At 52.5% G+C, this 21,936-nt stretch overlaps 1 protein-coding gene across 16 annotated transcripts in view; it reads right to left on the reverse strand.

The window, feature by feature from the left end:
• Nucleotides 1-21,936, reverse strand: part of CELF2 (CUGBP Elav-like family member 2) — a 504,997-nt gene that overhangs the window by 76,980 nt on the left and 406,081 nt on the right. The window lies entirely within an intron of this gene.

A 21,936-nucleotide genomic window follows, 5' to 3' on the forward strand; every position in this document is an offset into this window, starting at 1 on the left:
TTCGGGGAGTGGAGAATTTCAAGATGGAAACTCAAGTTTGAATGAAAACTCAGAACCAGACTGAGGGCCAGCAACACACCTTCACCACGTCATCGAGCGCTAAAGATGAGAGAGACCCAGGATGCCCCGACTGCTGCTTCTCTAGACTGTGTCTGATGGGGGGGAAAGTGGCTGCCCCCGCCGCCTGAGGGGACGGGGGTGTGGGGCGGGGGCCGGAGCCTCAGCTCTGCACCTGGAGGTCCCAGCTGACAATTGCAGACCAGAGGAAAAGCCTGGGAATTCGGCCGTCAGGCTTCCAATCCCCTCATGCCTCACCCATCCTAAGGCAATGTCAGAGCCAGGCTCTAGGGTGGTTCCCTAGAGGAGGACAACCTTCAGGAATTTTTGCAAGGAGTCTCCTAGGAGACACATGCTAATGAGGTTAAATCTGGGTCTCCCTAAGCATACAGGGTGGGCAGTGTCTGAAAACGTCTCCAGGGGTCCGTACTGTCCCGATCTGCCCATGCTGTCGGAGGAGTCGAGGAGCCGCACACATGCCCACGCCAGCCCTCGACATCCCCAGGGCGGCTTCCCGAGGCGCGGTGGAAGAGGAGCCACGAGTCTACTATTTCTACTACTCGTGTCCCAGTCAGCTGTCCTCCGAGCGAAGCAAGACAACAGGACCCCCCGTCGGTAGAGTGCGTGTCCTGGGGACACGCCAAGATCAATCGTTTTGGAAACGGATCCTGTTCGTGGCAGTAAATTTGACTTAACACACTGCATCCGGTTTGCATCTCTGTGAAGAAAGCCTTCTAAATCTATTTCCTTGAAGATTTCCTTGCCCATGAATTTTTCATTTCACTGTAGAACAACATTTTGCCTCAAGTTACACATGAAGGTAGCTGGTGAACTTCTTGGTCTCTAGCCCTGTTTGTTTAAGAACAGATGCAATCTAACGAAAGCGGACATTTTCAAAGCTCCTTCCCTCTCGGTGCGGGGAGGGGGCGGTGAAGACTGGAACCACGCGTGTTCCTTAGAAATCGGCGGTTGAATTTCGGTGACATCTGGGTATTAAGTGCTGCGTTCCTCGTACAGAAGGTGGGACCTCCCAGAGAAGAGGACAGTTACTGCGGGTCGCTGGGGTCCTTGTATTGGGGACCTGCTCAGGCTCCCAGGGAGTGGGGGCTTCTTGAAGGTCAAGGGCAGAGGCTCGCAGCGGATCTGAGCATGGGGTCAGGGACACGCAGGCTGCTCTCCCCTGGCATTGGGCCCTCTCGTGGGAAGCGGTCGGTTGGTGTCGGGGCGCGCCAGCCTTCTGGTACAAAGCCTCTCTCTCTCCCAGCTCCTAACGAGTGAGTGGCACTTGGGCGTCCATCCCCTTGTCCCCCTGTATACACGCGGGCCCCCCCTACTGGGCTTTCCCACTGCTGGTCTTCAGAATGGGGGGTCCCTGACAGGGCCAGACACTCCTCACTCCTGAGCGCGCTGCCCTTTGATCGTCACGGACGCGCCCGGCTGCGGCTCATGGAAATGAACATGAGGATGTAACGTTGGCACAAAGCCACAGCGCCAAGTCCGTGGAGGTCACCGCACATATAGGGAGCGGCGCAGGACCCCGGCGACGACTGTCGCCGCCAGCCTCACGAGTCCCGTCATGTCACAGCGACAGAGATGGGCTGAGCCTGCCGAGTGCCAGCATTCCTGAGCCGCACTCTCGGGAGCTCGTGTGAAATCCGAGGTCTGGTGTGGTTTCTCCAAACCTGTCTGCCCTGGTGCCGTGACGAGCAAGGGGTGGGGGGGGGGCATCCGAGCTTCGAGAGCCGGTGTGAACACTGAGTCTGGGGGGCCTGCGGGAGGGAGACACGGCTGGCTTCTCCCACCGAGGAGAACTCGTGTTGAAACTTGTTTAACCCCAGCCATCGCCGATTGATGAGCGAACCACCTTTAACACGAGATTCAATAAAACATGCCATTTTTGAACCTGAAGTGGGTTTTACAGAGTCACTCTTTGGCATCTCATTACTAAACCGTCTTGACCCCTGAGGGAGCAGCCGTGATGGTACATATTATAAGCTCACTGCCCATAAAATATTTAAAGGGAGGGAAGCGGGGGGGAGGGAAAGACGTGACTTCACACGAGAGCCACGCACCAAGTGAGAAAATGACAGCACTCCAGCGCTCCAGCGCCTCAAGACCAACAGGAACTTTCCCTCCGTGACGGCACAGACCCAGCTCGCGCAGACCACTGCCCGCCTCGCAGCACAGGACACTGTGAAACACCCAGAGCACCTGTACTTCTCACATTTTTCTCCAAAAAGATGGTTCAAGTGGGAAAAATAAGTTTCAAAAGATCCAAGATCCACCTCTCCCTGGCGGCGTGCCGTGCCCGCAAAGGAAAGCCCGCACTGTCAAGGGGTCCTCCCTTGCAGCGAGGCTCCCCGAAGCCACGTTGGCTGGCTGGGCTCTCCAGGCAGGCGAGAGTGGCATTTTTGGTCGCGGTTCTATGAGGCTCAGCGTCAGAGAGGGTGAAGAGAGACAAAGGTGGCTTCCGGAATGTTGACTGAGCCTAACTAAGAACCTTAGTCCGGTCAACTAACGAAGACATCTCTAACGGAATGGCACGTCTGCCGGAAACAGGACGAGCCAAATCGAGTGTGGCATCGGCCACAACAAGCTGGTAAGGGAAGTCACCCCTGGTAACGGAAGTAGAGAATTCAGGCAACTTTCTGATTTTTTTAAAAAAGATTTTATTTGTTTATTTTCAGAGAGAGAGCATACGCGCACACATAAATGGGAGGGAAGGGACAGACAGAGAGAGAGAGAGAGAGAGAGAGAGGGAAGCAGGCTCCCCACTGAGCAGGGAGCCCGATGCGGGACTCGATCCCAGGACCCTGAGATCATGACCTGAGCTGAAGGCAGATGCTTAACCAACTGAGCCACCTGGGCAACCCCAATTTTTGTGAGATGTGTGTGTGTGTGTGTGTGTGTGTGTGTGTGAAAACAGAGGAAATCCTTCCTTTTCATTTGTCTTGTGCCAAACTTTGCTGTAGGCTCTTTATGTGTCTTAACTGTTCCAACAACCCCGAGACAGGTATATGCGGGGAGCCAAGGAGGGCTGGGGAGCAAGAGAGGGAGGGCCACGTAACCTGGTCCAGACAGAGAGCAAGTCCATCGTGGAGCGGGGGTTGACTCGGGTCTGTCCCAGGCTGGAGCGTACGTCCCCGACACCCCTCCATCTGCCTCTGGCATATAGCCACACAGTTGTGCTGTGAGAGAGTTCGGGGTTTCTAAGAAGCAGTAAAATTACCATAGTTCCCCTCTTCCACACGAAACATAAAGCTTGTCTAGTTCTACGTTTCTTCCTTCTTCGCTTATACACGCGCGTGGGCAGTGTGCACGGGCATATGCGTGGATGTACACTAGCGTGTGCATTTCACACGCACGTAAGACACATCATAAGTTAGCCTCAAAACAGGAATTGCTGGGTTTCCTCCCCAAAAAAGGTGGGAAAGAAAAAGCAAATGGCTATAAGGATGGAAAGTAAAAGCGCACGGCACTACAGCCATGCTGGGAAAGTACTGCCCGACCGAGGAGGCGTCCGACCGTACGCATGTGTAGTGTAGATGCTCAGTACTGTTTCTCCCACAGCCCCTTCATCAGGCCCTTCTGAACAAGACACGCACCACGGCATCAGACCCTGAGATCTGCTTCATGGGCCAGGCTGTCTGAAATGTTCCCCCCTACCCTGGTGAGATGTGCACTGATGATGACCAACCTTAGCTTTCATCTAGCCTCAGAGAGGATCCCTGCCACGGACGGATCCTACATTTCGTGGTTTCCGCCCAAATGGCTGGTACAGTAAAGTACTCAATCACGTGGACCACTTGGAGTTGGCTGAGCATCACAGAAACCAGAAAGCCCTAGCAGGCGGCTTTACTTTTTATGTTAACTGACTGGATTGCACAGTGCCCTCTATGTGAACATGGCTTTGGGAAGTCTGGAGAAAATGGAGCTCGCAGCTGCCCTCTCGAGACGGAATTCCTTGGTGGAAGCAGAGCGCATGGGATCTGTCTCCGCTTTGGAGCCCACGACGGTCCCAGATCACTTTTGGGCACTGCCACGAACGGAGCCGACACGGTCAAGGTGTAGAAAACTTGCGATCGGTGTTTGCTAACCCAAATTTTTATAAAAGTGATCCAAGCCAGGGGAAAAATGTGGCTTTGAACATGATGACAGTAAAGAAACAAGAGTCACCTTTTCTCTTCCCACGGCAAATCACAACCCGGGGAGAACACTCGGAGTGGAAAGAACTATTTCTTCCGGATAGCCCCTGAATGATACCTGCAAAGTGTTTAAAGCCTCCAGGGCAGAAGGCGGAATGAAGTCATTACCATCCTTAGTATCTTACAGAGCATAAAGGTTTCCCGGAGGTGGGGAGAATAGGTCCCTTCAAAGCCAGGATAACACACCGGGAAGAATGGCTCTTCTGGCTCACCTGGGATGCATGAAGCTAGTTTCATTCAACTCCTGAACACAGGAGAAAAACCCACAGAACTCCAATTCTAGATCTGCGTTTGGCCCATTGGGCAGCAGAGCAGCCAGCTTAGCTGCTGGACACTATTTGCATTCCTAGTACAATCATATGCGATACCAGAGGGGGAAAACACAAGCAGCATAACCATTCAGTCCTGGGGAAAATTTTTTTTTTTTTTAAATAAAGTAAGTAAAATAAAATGTGGCGGGAAAATTAGATTACTCTGGGTGGAATTCTATAAGGGAATCTGGAGTCTAACGTTAGGGTGATTAAGTCATCGTTTCTGACAGATTCCTCTAATTGGCTGTCAAGTACCATGGCACAGCCCCATCTGTGAGCCAGTGTCCTCGTCACTGAGCCTGGTCACCTTCGGGTGGCACCCACACACCCAAGAGAAGCTCCAGCCCGGCATTAATTGTTCTCATGAGCTCTGATTAAGGTTCTGTGTTTTCATACGAAAGAGTAACACAAGCTCCCATTTTGCTTTATGTACTCCTCAAATTACAAGAAAAATGAATGGGCTCTAAGGAGGAGGGGCGGGGTCCGAGGGAAACGGAAGAGTTACAACCAAGTGCGAGTGTTCGGTGGCTCTCGGGGAGCCTGGCTGTTCAAGGAGAATGTTACTCGCATCCTAGTTTGATTTTGCTGGAAACTATTATAGTATATTACTGAGAAAGGTAATCTGTGTCGGTCTGTAACCTTCCATTCAAGTCTGGTACTTCATTAGTGGTTCCGGTAGAAGGGCACTGCTACTGTGTTTAGCAACATTGTAAACAGAAAGGTTTCCCCATCCCACTCCCCTTTTTTTAAGACAATTCAGGCCACCCCTCCCGGTCACTGCGTCTTTTGGATACAAGCGGCCATTCACCCAAGAAGTTGAGCTCCCAAATAAATGTGGTGAAAAGCAGAACATGACCAGTTAAAACTGTAAGACTGCACTGTGCTTTGTCTAGAATCTTGAGATCTGTATGTTTTAATGACCAAAAAACACTGGAGGGCACAAAACCGTTCTAGAAATGAAGACGGACAGGCAGACTCAGTGTAAGGAAAGGCTTGTAGGATCGCAGGGCTGCTGGGACCGCCCCAAGTGCAGCAGAAGACCACACGAGGGTTTCGCACGACAGCTGGGAGATCACAATCACTACTGATTAATGAGCCAAAATTAAGAGAAAGGTAATAATTTGCCCTTATTACTAAATGGGAAAGACACAGATATCCTTTCTAATCATGATTTCTTTTTGATTGTGGAATTGTCTTCCAAAACCAGTGATGGATGCTCCAAGAGCCGTTCTTCCAGATGTTACCCAGATGCTAAATTCGACATGCTGCCTAATCGAGCCACACAAAACACACGCTGAAATAATAAGGCCTGGCCCGGTCATTAAGGAGGGGGTCAATGGCCCGGGGAGTCCGTTTATATTCCCGATACTATGACTCCACATGCCACAAACTGAGCATAATTTCATACTTTAAGACAAATGAGTCCGGTTTAAAAATAAGTCGTCCTTTTGACATTGGCCTCCGCTGGTAATGGCCATCCTTGGGCTCAGCTCTCACACAACCTTGGGATAAAGGGGAACCCAGCCAGCCAGGCTCACGGTGGCTTGTTCCCCCACACCAGCCGTTTTCAGGTCGTTCACCACTACCTTGTCCTCTACCCCCCGCCCCCGCCCTTGAATGGGGACAAGCAGAGCCCTGCATGCTGGAGCGCGGATCACGGGGTCTCCTTCTGTGTGGGGACGCCTCCTTGTTGACCTGGCCCTTCTGCGCCTGTTCACTCCCTGTGAACCCAGCCCGGAGGCCTGGCCATGCTGGGAGCTCTATTCCTCCCTGGGGCTCGACCCAGTCCCTGGCAGTTCCTGGTACCACTTCCCAGAATCCTCTCAGTCAGCCATTCAGCCACCGCCCTGCCGCATCCCCGCAGGAAATACCCTTTGGATGGAACAACCTGCTGGCCTGCCCCTGAGTTCCGGCCCCCCACTGGAGGCTGGCACACTGGCTTAGACAGCTGCTGGGTCCGTCTCCCCAGACCCGCACCTGACCGCCGCTCTGGCTTGGCCCTACATTTGCAGAGTTTTCTTCCCCTAGGAATTCTCCGTGTAGATCCAATTTCCCCTCAATTTGTTCTCCTTCTTTACTCCTTGCTTTTTCTCCGGCTGCTGCCACCTTGCTTCCTGCTCCCTCGGACTCCTGAAATACCACCCCTCCCCCACCGTTTCCAGTCCTTGCCGTCCAAGGATCTCATACACCACTGCCTTTTTAATCTGCCTAAAACTCTGGTCTAGTAATTTCTGTCTCTTGCTCAAAAACTTTCCATGATCTGCCAAATTAAATTCCAGCTCCTTGGACTTCCAAACAACTCCACGCTTTGACCCCAAATTACCTTTTCAGGCTTATTTCTCCTGATCGCTCAACATTTCTCTTCAACTCCAGTAGAACTGGGCAGTTTCCTCGGATGGGAACTTCATCCATACGCTTATCCACAAAAAGGCACAGCGACCCTCCCCAGGCATAAAGAGGTGCTATTTCCTTTGCCAGCAGGACACTCTATCAGGCACCTAGGAACTCCTATATGTTATTGGGTTGACTTGTGTGCCATTGCCCTTTTGTAGATCATAAACAGTTGAACAGGGACAACATCATAGACCACAACCTGGTCTATTGCATAGCGATGAACCTGCTTGACGTTCTTCCCAACGCACTCGTGAGAAGTCCCCAGGTTCCATTCAGGTAGGCTCTTGCTTTTGTAAGGTTTGAGAGCTTTCCAGTAATTCATCTGCACTATTTATGAGCTGTACGAGTGCAATTAAACGTGAACTTGACACAAAGCAAAACTACTCCCCGTACCAACCGTGGAGCCCATGGGTGTTCTGGGGGCTGCGCTGGGTTCCCTTCACCCACTCTCTGCGGCTTCGACACTGTTAAGATCAGCGCCGCTTTATCCTGTAATCTCAGGTTCCCTTTCAACTTCAAGGCAAACTAAAGCCACCACAAGAATACCCTTCTATCAAGCAAATCTTTAAAACCTCCAGTTCAAAACTAACTGAGGAAACTTAAGCCCGCTGCATCTGCTCTTGAACCTTCTGACAGGGTACCGGCGTCTCATCAAATCCACAGAAAAGCCCCACTGAGTTTCGTGTTCTACTGATCCTTCCCTAGCTTAGTGTTAGAGTCGGGAGCTGTTTGAGTTGCTCTCATAGCCACGTTTATTAATTAGTGTCTAACATTTCCATCTCTGCGAGTTGCAGCCTCTCATAAAAAATGCAGTGGGGTGCCTGTGTAGCTCAGAGATTGGGCATCTGCCTTTGCCTCGGGTCATGGGATCGAGCCCTGAGTTGGGCTCCCGGCTCAATGGGAAGCCTGCTTCTGCCTTTCCTACTCCCCATGCTTGTGGTCACTCTCTTGCTCTCTCTCTCTGTGAAATAAATAAATAAAATCTTTAAAAAAAATGCGTGGTTTGATTGGCTTATGAGTGACAACTCCATTTACATTAGACAAATAAACACCACACCCCACTCGGTAGCCTCTCTCCATTTGTTTCCTCAGCTCCCTCCGTGGCCTTTGGGATTTATACTAAGTGAACGGAAGCAGATAACTTGTATCATTTTCCTCTCTTAATCATGTTTAGGCAAAAATGATTAAGTATCTTTAAAAAAAAAAACAAAAACAAAAACAAATGAGGCTGGTTTTTAAAAAGTGATTCCCTACTAAAAAGAGATGGCAAGTTTGGAAAAAAATGCCTTAAGGGCCATTTCATATTAGCCATGTTTAAAATGTAAATCCATGAAATGTCTGAGAAGACATCTGATATTGTTTTTAGCAACTCTATTCATTTCGCCTTCCACAGTAGTCCTAAACTTTGGCTGATATTTTGCCAAATGAAGATCTCTCCTCCAGCGCGGCTAATTCTTTATGAGTTCGAGTTTGATTTTCCTGTCTCATTTTTATTTCTACCTTCCATTCTCACATGTGAGGTCGTTTCCCAACTTTGGAAATTACTTGTTGGCAGCGCTCGGGGAAATTATGATGGTTCAATTTCTATCAATACCCTTACCCTGCAGGTCCGTCTTCTAAAGACCAGATTCTGATTTGGGCCTTTGAGTACAGAGTACTGTAACCAAAATTCACATGGCAGAGGAAAACTCAGAAAGGGGGTACATTATGAATATGGGAGACATTTTTATATTAAGGAAGAAACGCAAGAAGTCTTTGTTGATAGCACCTGAACTGCAATGACTGATCTATTTTGATGGTTTCTTCTCTGAATGAGGTCTTGAGAAATCGGGGCTGCTTTATTGGTTCGATAATGGAAAGAACATCACAGTTACAATCACAAGGTCTAGGGTTGAGTCGTGGCCCAACTGGGCCAAGTCCAGGTACCTACAGTCAAGCCTCTTGGCCTCCTTAAGCCTCGGGGAACTCTTATTTGAAGCAAGGATCATAATGGAAACCTCAATGCTTGATTATGAGGACTGAATCAGATAATAAGATGCAGAGAAACCTGAGATTAGCAACTCTTATTTTCTTAACTCATTTAGGAGTTACAACCGGAGTAAAAACCGCCCTGTGACCACACACGTTCGTGCCTCACCAAAAATGACGGTCTTCGAGATGAAAAAAATTTGAATTAGAAAAAAAAAAAGAACAAAGTAGAGTAGGGGTTTAACCTGCCCAAAAGGATTGCGAGGGAGAGCTTAGGTACAGGGACCACTTTCCCACCTCCCTCGTGTACCCCACCCGTGTGTAAAGGACCCTGGATATTTTTTTTATATTGAGAGTCTCGATGAATGTAAGCTATTCCTGAGTTCAGGCATTCAACACACATTTGTTGAGCAGCATTTCCCGTGTGAGGCTGGACTCTGAGCATGCTCTCTCTCCTTGAGGCGCCTGGAGCTCACTACAGGACAGAGGGTTAGATGATCGACTGAGGGAGTACCATTCAGCAGGGGCAGGCTGAGTCTCGGCATCTGCTCCAGTGGACGACAAGTGAAGGAATAGTCGATTTCACCCTCACTCACGGATGTGAAACGATGCTCGTGTGGGAGCCTGTGGCCGGAACGTGGCGTATGAACAAGAGCGTCACAGAAGCTGGAGGAAAATAAGGGACACAGAGCGGAGGTCGGCTCTCGCCCGTAGGGCCACCAGGTGTGTCCACTTTCTCTGCCGTCAGACCCAACACAACCACATTCACGCGCTCCTGCAGCACACCGGGCATCACGGGCGACCCCAGTGTCCTTTCCCACCCCAACCTCTCCCACTCACGGAAGCGCTTGGAAGAGGAACGAGTGTAGTCATTACGGGGAGAACTTGGAGAATCTCTTAGTCCCTTCTATGCTTTCATTAGCTGAGGTGACAGCGAGTCCCAACCGAGAAAGAGGTCAGAATTCCAGAGATGTTGCTAAGGGGGAAAACGGGATTTCCTCGATGATCACAAATGGGGTACAGAGATGGGGCCATCCGGGAAGAGGAGGGGTTGAGGAGGACTTCCAGCGTTCTGTCCTGGGGGGTGTCCCCATGCACTCAGACAGGTGCCATGTGACTGGGGCCTGGGTGCTGGCGGGAAGACGGCTTTAGTATTACCACTGCCGGTGGACCAACTGCATGGAACTTTCCAGAACCAGCTAGAATCAGAGAAGACAGATTTCAAGATCAAGATTTGGGAGGCAGCAAGGCACCGGAACCAGAGGAAGCCTGAGGATGAGAGAAATCAGAACCATGCAGCGTGAGAACGAATGGGTGAAAACAGAACCCCGGGGCCGAGCTCTCTGCTTGCTATCCTTGTGAGGATTTTCAGCATGGTCCTTTTTATTGGGGGAAACTTGTCTTTGCTGCCTAACGGAGGCACCTGGAAGGCGTGTGGCTTGAGATGTCTTGAGAGGTTCTCTCGTGCCGTGAACTCTGCTCCATCCCCCAACCCCCCAGCTTCTTCCCCGTTCCAAGTTTTAGGCCAGAACCAACTTCCTTTCTGTAAATCGGTGCCGAGCCCAGGCAGCTCGGGGACTTATTCTTTCATCGCTTAGAATTTTGTTAAAGTCAAAGGTAACTTTTTGTTTTCGCACTAAGGCCTTTTAAAGTTACCATGGGAAATGCTTAATATCGGCATTACCGTAGGACCTGAAGGGTGTATCACGTTGAGAGAAGAGAGTCTAGGTAAAACGCTTGTGAGCACACCCCAAGAACTCCAACTCCAACATCGGTCCAACCACATGCTGCCAAAGATACTGAAGGTCACGGTCCATGGGACGCTATTCCGGGGCCCAGGCAATGTGCACCGACGCCTTCGAGAGACCTGCCTCGCAAGAGGTCCGGGACGTGCACGCAGAGGATTTTTCCATTTTCCTCTTCCCGTCCCTGAACGTGGGTGGGGACCTCCCAAAAGGCGATCGCACAGAACTGTGACATGGGTGCACCCTTATGGCCGGGTGCGACACACTTCCGCTTGGCCAGCGTCGTCAAAGCGCCCTGAGGAGGCATCTCCAAGGACGGCCACAAAGACCAAAACACCCTCCCGCTTGCTCACTCCCTCCCTTTTACGGTTCGTCAGCGGGGCTGGGAGACGGGCTCCGTCTTCTCTAATGAGCGGATGTGCGGACGGTGGCCTCCGCCTCCTGCCGCCACGAGGGGTGCGGACTTGGGCTTCTTCCCAAGGCCACGGGCGAGGGGCTCCGCCCATGGGGATCAGAGGCACGGCGAGCGGCGATGGGACAGCACAGGTTGTCCATCTCTGAAAATGCACGGTTGGGGAGGAGAAGCCCCTCCGTGGCCCCGGTCTATTAACTCCGCTCCAATCACAGCGCGAAGCGCAGAAGTGGGGAGAGGCAAGCGAGGAAGAAACGCGGCGTCCGAACTATGTCCTCCTGCGTCCCTCGGCGCCCCCCTTGTCAGGGGGGGTCTGGCGGGGGCTGTGCGTGGACCGCAGGCTGCCAGCAGGCGGCACACGGGATGTGGCCCGGCTTCGGAGGTGAGGTCAGACGAGAACGATGCCGACGATGCGTTGGTCCTCGGGGCGCACGAGCTCCGCGCAGGGCTCGTGCTCGCAAGCCAGCTGGGCGGCCATCGGCGAGACGGACACAAGGTGTGTGCTTGCGTGAGTTCCCGGGAGGCCCGAGGACTTGACTCTCCCGCATATGCCTTTCCGGGTCCCCCTTTCCGTGCCGGTCCAGCACACCCTCACAGGAGGCACGGCCCCCCAAACGCGTCCTCTCCCCGGGGTGCGCTCCTCTCTGGGCCCCGCCCCTCTTGGCTTCCTTCCCGCCCTGGCTCCTCGGTTCACCTTCTGCTTCCTGTTTGGTCACGCGCTGACACGGGTCTGACAGCAGCGGCGGGACCCAGGCGAGCGCTGGTGGTTTGAGTTTTTCTGTGGCAACACAGGACTCCGTGCTCAGAAACCGCAGCCCGGGATTCTGCTGTACTTCCAGGGACCGTGGACACCCGGCGTGTGACACCCATCCCAGCTCGGCCAGAAGGCGGGATGGAACGCCAGAGCCCACTCCGGGGAAATCCCACAGCTGCCCCGTAGGACAGGGGACGTGCTTTCCAGGCCTCCCGGGCTAACACACACACACACGTACGCACACACACACCTCTCAGGAGGCAGGATGTTCTACCCTTATGCTCACGTGGTTGTTATGTTTTCTCGGTCCGCGTGAGCCTTTCAAGCTGTGGCCGCCAAGAGAGACGGGGTAGTAAGGGCTCTGTCCCCCCTCCCCCACTGGTAAGGACCTGCAGGTCCATGAAGGTGAGGCAGGTGACGGTTTGTGCAAGGTGGAACCGCGCTGCCGAGTTACAGCTTAGCTCCGTGTGGCAGCGACCTGCTCCTCTTGCTTTAGCATGAGCTGATGCCGGCAGAAGCCTGTGCTGGAAACAGCACCAAGTGCACTCCTTGTCTCGGAGGCTGGGACACATGAATTCTGTGTCAGTCTCACTCGTGCGAGATTTTCCGGCCGGTCTTTGAGAGATGACGGCATGGGGAAGACACAAAGAGGCTGCGGGGCAGCAAAGGACCTGCTCCTATGCCAGCGACCTCTTTACCCCCTTCCCGACCTGTCCCCACATCGTAGGTCACCCAGATCCCTTTCCAGAACATCCACAAGGAAGTGAGGGTAGGTGGTGTGGTCTCCGGCAGGGAGAGGCGGGAACACACCCACTCTGCCGCAGGAGGTAGGTGTGCACGAGCAGTCAGAGCTTAGACTGACTGGGGACCGAGTCCCGGAACAGTCCTGGTGAGGCCTGGCACTGGTGCGGAGGCACCAAACTTCGCTGTGAGTACCTAGCACCTGGGATCCAGGGCAAACATGGGTCCAGGGAGAGAGGCCCCAGAGTCAGCCTCTCTAGCATATTCTTGAGGATCCCAACACTGCTGGCCCGTGGACCACACTCGGAGTAACAAGGCTACCTGCGCTAGTGGGAGGCTAACCAGCCGGTGGGCGTGCTCCCACGCACCCAAATGAGCAGAAGGAGGGAAAAGGTGCATCGCTGTCACCTCGCCCTTGGCGCTAAGGGTGGTCATCCTCCAACTGTGGTTTCCAAAGTTGGTTAAACACTGGGATCACCTGGAGAGCTTTAAAAATACGGACGCCAGGCTCCCTGCCCCTGGGAGATCCTTGCTCAATCTGCCTGGGGCATGGCCTGAGCATATGCAATTTCAAAAGCTCTCATGGGTGAGTCTGTGGGGCAGCCTGAGTTATTAATCGCTGCCCTTGCTGTAGATGCAAATGGACTTAAACTTGGGGTCACTTTTGCTTTTCTTCATACCAGGTCACCTGTGATTTTAGGCAAATGGCCAGGAAGAACATTATTCTTATCTAAGAACAGAGGAGAAAAGGAACCACCATACGTTCACCTGCCTCACATCACACAGTGGTAATGCCATGGACAGAGGGGGCGTTTGGCCCTGAATTCCTGGTTCTTTAAGTGACGTGTCTGGTACAATCTCATACAGAGATTGTGGCGGTGCGAGGTGCGGACAAGACCAACAGGCTTGTGGTCGGGCGACTCACACTGCTGTTCCCACTCTGCCTTGCCACCTAACTGTCCTGGGCTTCTGCTTCCTCATCTGTCATGTGAGGGGGGGTCAGTACTATCTCCAAAAAACACTTTTAGCTTCCACAGTCCATGACCTGGGACAAGCCAGGGTCTGCTTTCCCCCACATGCCCTGTCTTCCTCTGCTGGCCCAGAGAACCTCATTCAAGCAAACAGAAAGCAAGCCCAAGAGCAGCCCCAGGGTTTCCTAGGTTTGGGACTCCTCCTTTTCTTACTGATGATCATTTAGTTTTGGTTAATGACCCTCCAGGGCTTTTCCATCTGGGCAATGTGGACTGAGGCATGATCTGGGTGACTTAGGGGTTAGGATCCTCTAATCGATGCCCTGATGGCACTTGTGAGTTTTGGTAGGATTTGTGATTAGAGTTAATACCTCCACGAGCTGCAGAAGAAGGCTCAGATACGACTCGTCCAAACCTAGGATAAAGTGCCTCTTCCTATTTAAGCGCTGGTTGGTAAATATGAGTGAATCATCGGTTGTGAGGGACGCGTTAGGATGACGGGTGAAGTTAAACGGAATTAGAGGACAGCTGTCTTTCACGCCATCCTTGTGTCTAGGTGGAGGAGGTCAGTTACTAGCCAGAAGAGACATTCAACAATTCGTTTCCCCTAATAGTCAAAATTACTTTAATGCTCTTAAATTTGGAGTGACAGACATTCCACTGAAAGGGCAACTAGGGAGGTGGGGAAGGAAAAACAAATTATTACTGTTCTATTATTTACCGAGTATTTTATTCTTTTCATGAGCTCGGGTGTATAATTAAAGCCCTGGACATAGTGCCCAAGACATAGTAAGTGCTCAGTAAACGTTAACAATTACTGTTATTTTTTATCAAGTGAACATTTATTGCTATTTGGTTAAAATTATCTAAATCCTGAAAGTCACTGAAAAATATTAGTCACGTAGACAGAACATTTAGAAAACCAAAATTTGCTAGAAACATACTTCTGGAGTTCCAGAACTACTGTTCTGCGTCTATGCCCAGCTTACAGCATATATGCAATGACAGTAACTATTTCCTGACCTATGTGACTCGAGGACACTGGTTCCACTGTGCACTGGACCTCATGTACCACTTAGCACAAAACACCTGGGACAGTTTCCTGATACTGTATTTACATACGCGCTTTTCTGAAGAAATGAACCACAGCATAAGCGTGGGTAAGTGCACAAAGGGCAGAATTTGACCCAGTCACCCAGTTTAACCTTCAGGGTTCAGGTGAGCGTCTAGGGAACCTAGTTCTTCACTTTAATTTGGTCCTTCCGGTCCCTGATAAAGGAAGGGGGCACAGGACTCAGTGGCCTCGAGATCGCAGAATTCCTGGTCTAACCCCATGTGCCATCACAGGGCGTCCTGTCTCCCGCTCCCACCACCAGGCCAGCAGCGGGGAGGCCACATGACCGAGTGTCCATGACACCCCCGTATCTCCATTCAGGTCAATCAAGCAATCACGGCACGATGCCCAGATGAAACCGACCACGTCACTGTCCCCCTGTCGCAGCTGGCACTCAGCAAAGGGGGAGAACAGAGCAGGTGGCTGGATGGGGACGGAGAGAGGACATCCAGGCTCCCTGGACTTGAGGGAACGCGCCATGCTGACCCAGTCTCCCTGCCCTGACTCTCTGGTGGCTGTGAGTGCGGCTGCCGTCCTGGGGCTGTGTGCGACCACCCCCCTGCCCACCCACAGTGCCTGCTGCTTCTTTTCCAGCACCCTCTTCTGGGGTGCGGCATTTGGTCCCCGGTTTTCAGAAGCAGAGGGTTAGCACACTCTAGGGTCCCCGCAGACTCATCGGGGTCTACGGGGTCGGGGGAGGGTGTGATGATGGAGGGTGTCTGGAATGCCTGCTTCTTGGCCGGCCTGGCCTGCGCGTGGGGCCTGCTGCGTCACGCTCTGGGTGGGGAGCCGCGGGGTTTGTGCCCGATCTCCTGAGATGAGCCCAGCCCCCAGCCTGCCCTTCCCCTGCGGATGGACGCAGAGCCAAGAGATGGAGGGGAGGCCAGCTGGACAGAGCCGGGCATTAGAATGCAGATTGGGGACTGGGACCGAGCGCCTGAGGATGTGGATAAAGAAAAGGACCCTAACAACATGAATGTTGATGAGATGGTGCTGGTAAAGCCATACCCCTCTGAAGAAAGGTGCTGCATTCACAATCACTTGTGCAAAGCAGTTCCTCTCACAGGAACGACTGGCTCTGCCCGGGGGCTCCCTCTTCAAGGCCCTGGTGTAAGGAACCTCAGACCCGAGTAGCTGTACGCACGGGTGGGGTCAGCCTGTGCCAGAGCACGTGGCTTTGCTCTCGGGCCAGGCGGCACGGCCCAGGGCCCGTGCCCGGGTGGCATCAGGACCGGCCCCCGGGGGAGGGCACCAGCTGCCTTCCGGGGCGGCCTGCTTAGCGAAGCACCCGGACCCGGATGCCCTGCCTCTCGGGGGAGCTCACTGTGGACATGGCCAGCTCGTGTGGTCGCGGAGCTGAGGATACAGATTCGGTTCAGGACAGCTGCCCGGGGCGCAGATGCGGGCGCTCCGAGTATCACTGGAGCCATGGGGGTGCCAAGGGAGCGTACTGCCGCCGGAGGCCTCTGGAACGGCGGAACCCGGCCCAGGACCTGCAAGTCTCCGTGCCCCGACCTCTAAGGGGCCTCTAAGGTTAGGGACTCACGGTCACCAGCTGTCTAACCCCGGACAAGTCATGCTCGAGTTTCCATTCCTCACCAGCCCACGGGGGCCAGAGGCTACCTGCCCTGTATTGTGGAGATGCTGGGCCCATTGTGAGCAACAGAGTCATGGAGCCTCTGTACGGAGCCCAATACTTGGCCAGCCAACACATGGTCAGTTTTGCAGGGGTCCCCGCTGCTGCGCAGGGCCGGCCTCCTGAGTCCTGCTCCCCACCCCCAGGATGCGGTGAACCATGCCGGGCCCACTCGCAGGAGACCGCACTACTGGGGAATTTCAGCAACGGTGGCATCTGATTCCAGGGCTGTCACTGCTCTACTAGGGGAGGTCAGAGAAGTTAATTTAATCTCCCAGTGCCTCAGTGTCCTCAGTACAACAAGGTGAACGCTATCAATACATCACCTGAAATATTTTTAGAAGGGATGACAACACCGTAAAGCCATCTACAAACACAGGTGACTCACTTACCCGCGTTAACTGGGGACAGGAATCAAACAGATCACAGAAATCCACCAATAATCCTACAGCCTCCTCAGGTTACGTGCCCTTACTTGCCAACCCAAGGCTGTAAGCAAGAAATCAGACAGACTTGTCACCCTTCATCACCTCCCCCTCCTATCCTGTGGTGGGAAAATTATGAGTGGTAAGCTCTCTGTTGGTTGAAAACCAGAGGGGCCTGGGAAGCAGATGTCCAGAGGATCTGAATGGTCCAGATGCATCTCTAGGAGGCACAGGTGGCCCCTGAACAGTGGGAGGGCTAGGGGCGCAGTCTCCCGGTGTGGTCAAAAATCTATGTATAACTTTGGGCTCTCGAAAAACTTAACAACTGATAAGCTTGCTGTTGACCAGAAGCCTTATTGGTCACATGAACAGTCCATTAACTATGTATATGTATTATGCATTGTATTCTTATAGTCAGGGTAAGCTGGCTAAAAAAAAAAAAAGTGCCACTAAGAAAATCCAAAGACAAAATCCAGTTTATAGTACTGCATTTATATAAAAATTTCCCACCTGTACGAGGACCCACGCCACTCTAACCAGTGTGGCTCAAGGGTCAGCTGTTCTCTGAAGTCACTAACCCAGCCCTGAAGCAAACCAACTCATGTCCATCCACCTGGCTCCCTGCTCAGATGAGCAGGCAGATAGACAGACAGACAGGTACAGCCAGACATTCCTCCTTAAGCAGGATACGACTGTAGACAAGGCACGGGAGGGAGAAAGTGCTGCACGACTAGAAAGGACTCTAAGAAGCAACCCCGGCAACCCCGTTGTCTCCCAGGGGAAGGGAGGAAGCACTTTCCAGAGCTCCTCGGAGCTGGTGGGAGAGGGGACGGCAGCACACATGCGTGTTCTGAGTGCTGGCGGGAAGTAGTGACAGTCAGGAATGATACAGAGTATGAAAGAGCACATTTGTCACCGTATCCTCTCTCTGCAATCTCCTGCAGGCAACTGTGTGTCGTGCGTGTTTCATCTTGGTGGCTCGTGGGTAGGGACAGCAGTAATGATATGGTCCTGAGATACTGCGTTATTATCAAAACAACTTTAATAGCTTATGTCATAATGCTAATGAGACTTCCTGAGCACCTGCGCACGGTGACAGTCTGTGGCTCAAATGAGCAAGGGGTACACAAAGCGTCTTCCCCTCCCTGCCCCCCAGGGGCCGGCATGCTGGCCCTGCGCCCAGCCACACTGGATCTGGCCCACTGGGGGTTCTAAGAGGGGTGCGAAGACTCCCTTTGAACCTGGCCCCCCTCCCCCCAGCTCCACCATTCTCCATGTTTCAGGGGGGTGGGGAGGAACCTCGGGGCCCCTGGGAGAGCCGTCTCCACACGTCACATACTGTTTCGTGGCCTGGAGCTCGAGGCTGAGAACCGGCCAGCCCCCTGGCGCTGGACCCAGTCTCCCGAGCTGTGCCCGCCCCACACGTGACAGGTTCATGGTCCGTGCAGCACGACAGTAACATATTCAGGGAATGAGTTCCCATGAGGACTGCAGAATACTCTGAAGGCATAACTTGAACTATTTTTCAATTTTATTTAAAAAAAAAAATTTTTTTTTTCCTTGAGGTTGTAAGTTTGAGCCCCGCGTTGGATATAGAACTTAAAAATAGAATCTTTTAAAAAATTTGAAAAAAATCTTTCTCCTTTCATTTGTCTTAACTCCTTCCTCTGCAAGCCCATCCACACCTTTAATCAAACGCATGGATTCTCCCCACAATCTTCTCCCGAAATCGTCTCAGTCTCTAAGGGAACAGGGATCCGATGAGCGAACTGAATATTCCCAAGCTTGTCTCGGGACAGCGAGGAGAAACGAGTATGTCTGATATCTATTACTTCTTCTTTTGCCACCGCGTCCTCCTACTGTGCCCTCACACGTTACCCGTGGGATCGCAGTCCTGCTCCACGACACGGGGCAACTCTGCACCCCTGGCCGGGCCCCTGAGCTCGGTCGTTTGCACGGATGCTCTCCGAAGCCCTCCCAACGGTCTCAGTAACTAGGTACGGAGTTGAGACTCCGATGTTTGCAAAACCAGACAAGCAAGGCCTTCCCCGAAGTTCCACCATCAAAAGGTGGTGCAGCTGCCGCCTGTTCGAACCCCGCCCCGTGCCCGCTGTGCCACTCTGCTCAGCCATCTCTGACTCTCCACCACCAACGACCTGTCATTCATTTTCTCCCACAGACTTCCTTGTGTTGAGTGGGTCCTATTTTAAAAGTAACCGGTTTTTCATTTTAGCTAATCACAGCCACGTATCACCACGTGCCAGTCAAAGCTATTGAACCGAATGCCCACCAGCCTAAAGCAGACCCTCCGCTCCCGTGGCAGGAGAGGATTTTACGGTGGGTGGAAGAGATACGTTCCAACGGCTTGCGGTTAAGTCATTAAAACGTGCTTTCCCGGACCCCCTGGGATGGGCCTGCAGCCTGGGAGCCAGCTGGGAGCCCGAGACTGTTCCATCGACTCATGATTGGTTCCAGGCCGAAACCAAGAGCCGGCCAGCACCCTGGCCGCGTCGGCCCGAGTCCCACGTGGGGCTGTTTCTTTCTGCAGGTTGAGCCCCTCTCCTCGCGGGCGTGGTGCAGGTGGGCAGGTGCGCCCGAGCCGCTGCTCCCTACCTGCACCGTGACACTCTCCACCACAGTCCCTCACTAGGTCATCTTAAAAAAAAAAAAAAAAAAAGAGTCCTCGCTTTCTGTTTCGCTTTCATTTCTGCAGAACTTAGTGTTACGCTAAAAAAACAACGCAGGCCGCAGGAGAACAGCCGCTTTGGGCAAGCGCTACGAGGTCAACTACTTCGGCCCAGGCCCCATCCCGCAGACGAAGACCCCCAGAACATACCCCGCGCCCGGGTCCTGGCTCACACACTACGTGGCCGGACACTACATGGTCACACACCAGAGGAGCACACACCCACAGAGCCTGTCAAGGAGAAGCACATTTCTTCGGGGGCTCAGAAAGCTTTACATCTATGATCTCATTCGACGCCTCCTCTTCTGTTAAGAAGGTGGAAGGCAGGGCTTATCGCCTGTAAATGGCAGCTTTCAAGCACCCTCACGTGGGGATGGAGCGTCTGCCTGGATCCTGACTCAAAGCAGAAACCAACCCATGAGACCAACAAACGGGAGAAGGTCACGGCTCCCCGCGCCTCCTGCAAGAAAGGAGACTACGAGGTAATGACGACCGTGCTGGCGGGCCGAACAGAAAGAGGGATTTTAAGGTCTCTCTTCCCGGTTCCATTTATTCGGCCGCACCGATACCCGTGTGTGGACGTGTGACACGTATCCGCTTGGGTTCACGGAGCCGGACGCGAGGCTCCGGGTACAGGGTGTAAATTACACCGTTGCACGTGCACATGCGCCTCAGCGAATTCACGTTCATCGTCTGTTCTGGGGCACTCGGAACACGTGTGGGCAAAACTGCCATTTTGGGGGGAACAAGACTTGACATCTCTGGAAATGCTGTAGGAAATGGACTCATTTGGGCACTAAACGTCCCAGGGCTATTTGCTCAACATGAAGCACATACAGGCGCGCGGGGCTCGCTTCGTTTTGGGGTGATTCCGCTCCAGGCGGCGTGGCTGCTGCTGTATTCTCTCGTCCTCAGAGCAGCTCTCGGCCAACAATACAAACTCAGAGGCGACTCGTGGAGGCAGTGCATGGATGTTCTTTGGGTTCTACACGAAACAGGGTTTTGAGGCCGGAAATCTGCTTGGGCAGATATTTTGGCTGTTTCTTCCTGTTTTTAAATAAATGGCATTTGAGAAGAAACCCGGCCTCTTTAGGCCTGGATTAAATAAGGTGGTTTGTGGGCGGGGCAGGAGGGGAAGGGGCAGGGCATAGCCAAGATAGGATGAGATGGGGTTTGAGGGATTTTATGACAGAAATAGTAACAATGATGGTAACGATAAAATGATAAAATAATCGTCGGTGGCTCTGAGAACAAGGGCGCTAAACACATATTAATAATTAGAAGGGGGGGGTTCAAGGAAAAGGGAGTACCTCAAAATGCATTACAATGGGCAAATTGAATTCGGTCCCAGGGAGAGCCAAGCTGTTCTGGTGGAAGCATATTAAACCCCAGCATTCCGCTCTTAAAGGACACAGGGGTACAATTCTACGGAGAGTTGCAAGGAAGGCCACCGGGGAGGAAGGAGCGTGCCTACCCGCGTCAGGAAATGATGTCTTCCAGGGCAAGCCAGGAAGGGGCCGCCTCACTTCATGTGGGTGAACACACTGGTCCCAGGAGGCAGTTTTATTTACTGCTCCTTCCTACTGGATGAGGCTCATTTGTTTTTATATCTCCAGTCTACGTGCGGTCCTCGCGCCCGTCCCGTGTGCTCTTATAAAACACCTTTCAGTCAGCCACCACGAAAACGGAGCGCTCTAAACAAATGTTCTCTCGGGGAATAGCCCCTTCATAGAAACCGCATTTAATAAAACTGGTCGTGATTCTAAAGAGAAGAGAAGGGGTAAGGCACGGGCCGAGAAAATGTCTGGAAGAAATTTGCAATTAATATTTTACAAGACATTTAGATTCTGATTCCTCCTTGCTGTAAAAATTTAAGAGCTTTTCCAAAACTGTATTCCTCTCTGTTATTACATCCTTAATTAAATTAATTTATACAGTGAATGCTCTAACGATACGACTGTAGATTTTCAATCAGAAAAGCCTTATTGCTAGAGACAGCATGCGCGGAGACCTTGAAAACACAATGACAGAAGGGGCAGTGCCGACCCTGGCACGGGGGCTCTGTGGCCCTGGGCGTCTGATTACAGACGGGATCGTGGTGGTCTTCCTCTGCCTCCGTTAAGGTCTTTATTTTATTTTTTTAATTAAGCTAAATCAGGTCGGTGAGAATGGAAATGAATCCTGCAAGCTGCCTTCACACAGATTTGTCTCTGGGAAATACAACAGAGCGCGATGACATTTCTACCAGGTAGGCTGTGCCTTCCCGAACAGAGGCCGCCTCTGAGCCTGATTTGCTACACTGTCAAGGCAGAGGCAACCAAAATCTGTCCAGGAACACAAACGGTTGGGCTTCGGAAAAGGTCCGGCTAACAGTTTTGCAGCCAAGTCAACGGCTGGTCACGTGGCCCTGCCTGATGTCCCGAAAGTCTTCCCTTGAGGTGACGGGAGTCTCACTCCGCAGCTCCAGGACAGGCCTGCGTGCACGCATGACCTGCTCTATCCTAGTGCCTGGTGCCC

The sequence above is a fragment of the Mustela erminea genome, chromosome 6 (genome assembly GCF_009829155.1).
Source record: "Mustela erminea isolate mMusErm1 chromosome 6, mMusErm1.Pri, whole genome shotgun sequence".
NCBI lineage: Eukaryota > Metazoa > Chordata > Mammalia > Carnivora > Mustelidae > Mustela > Mustela erminea.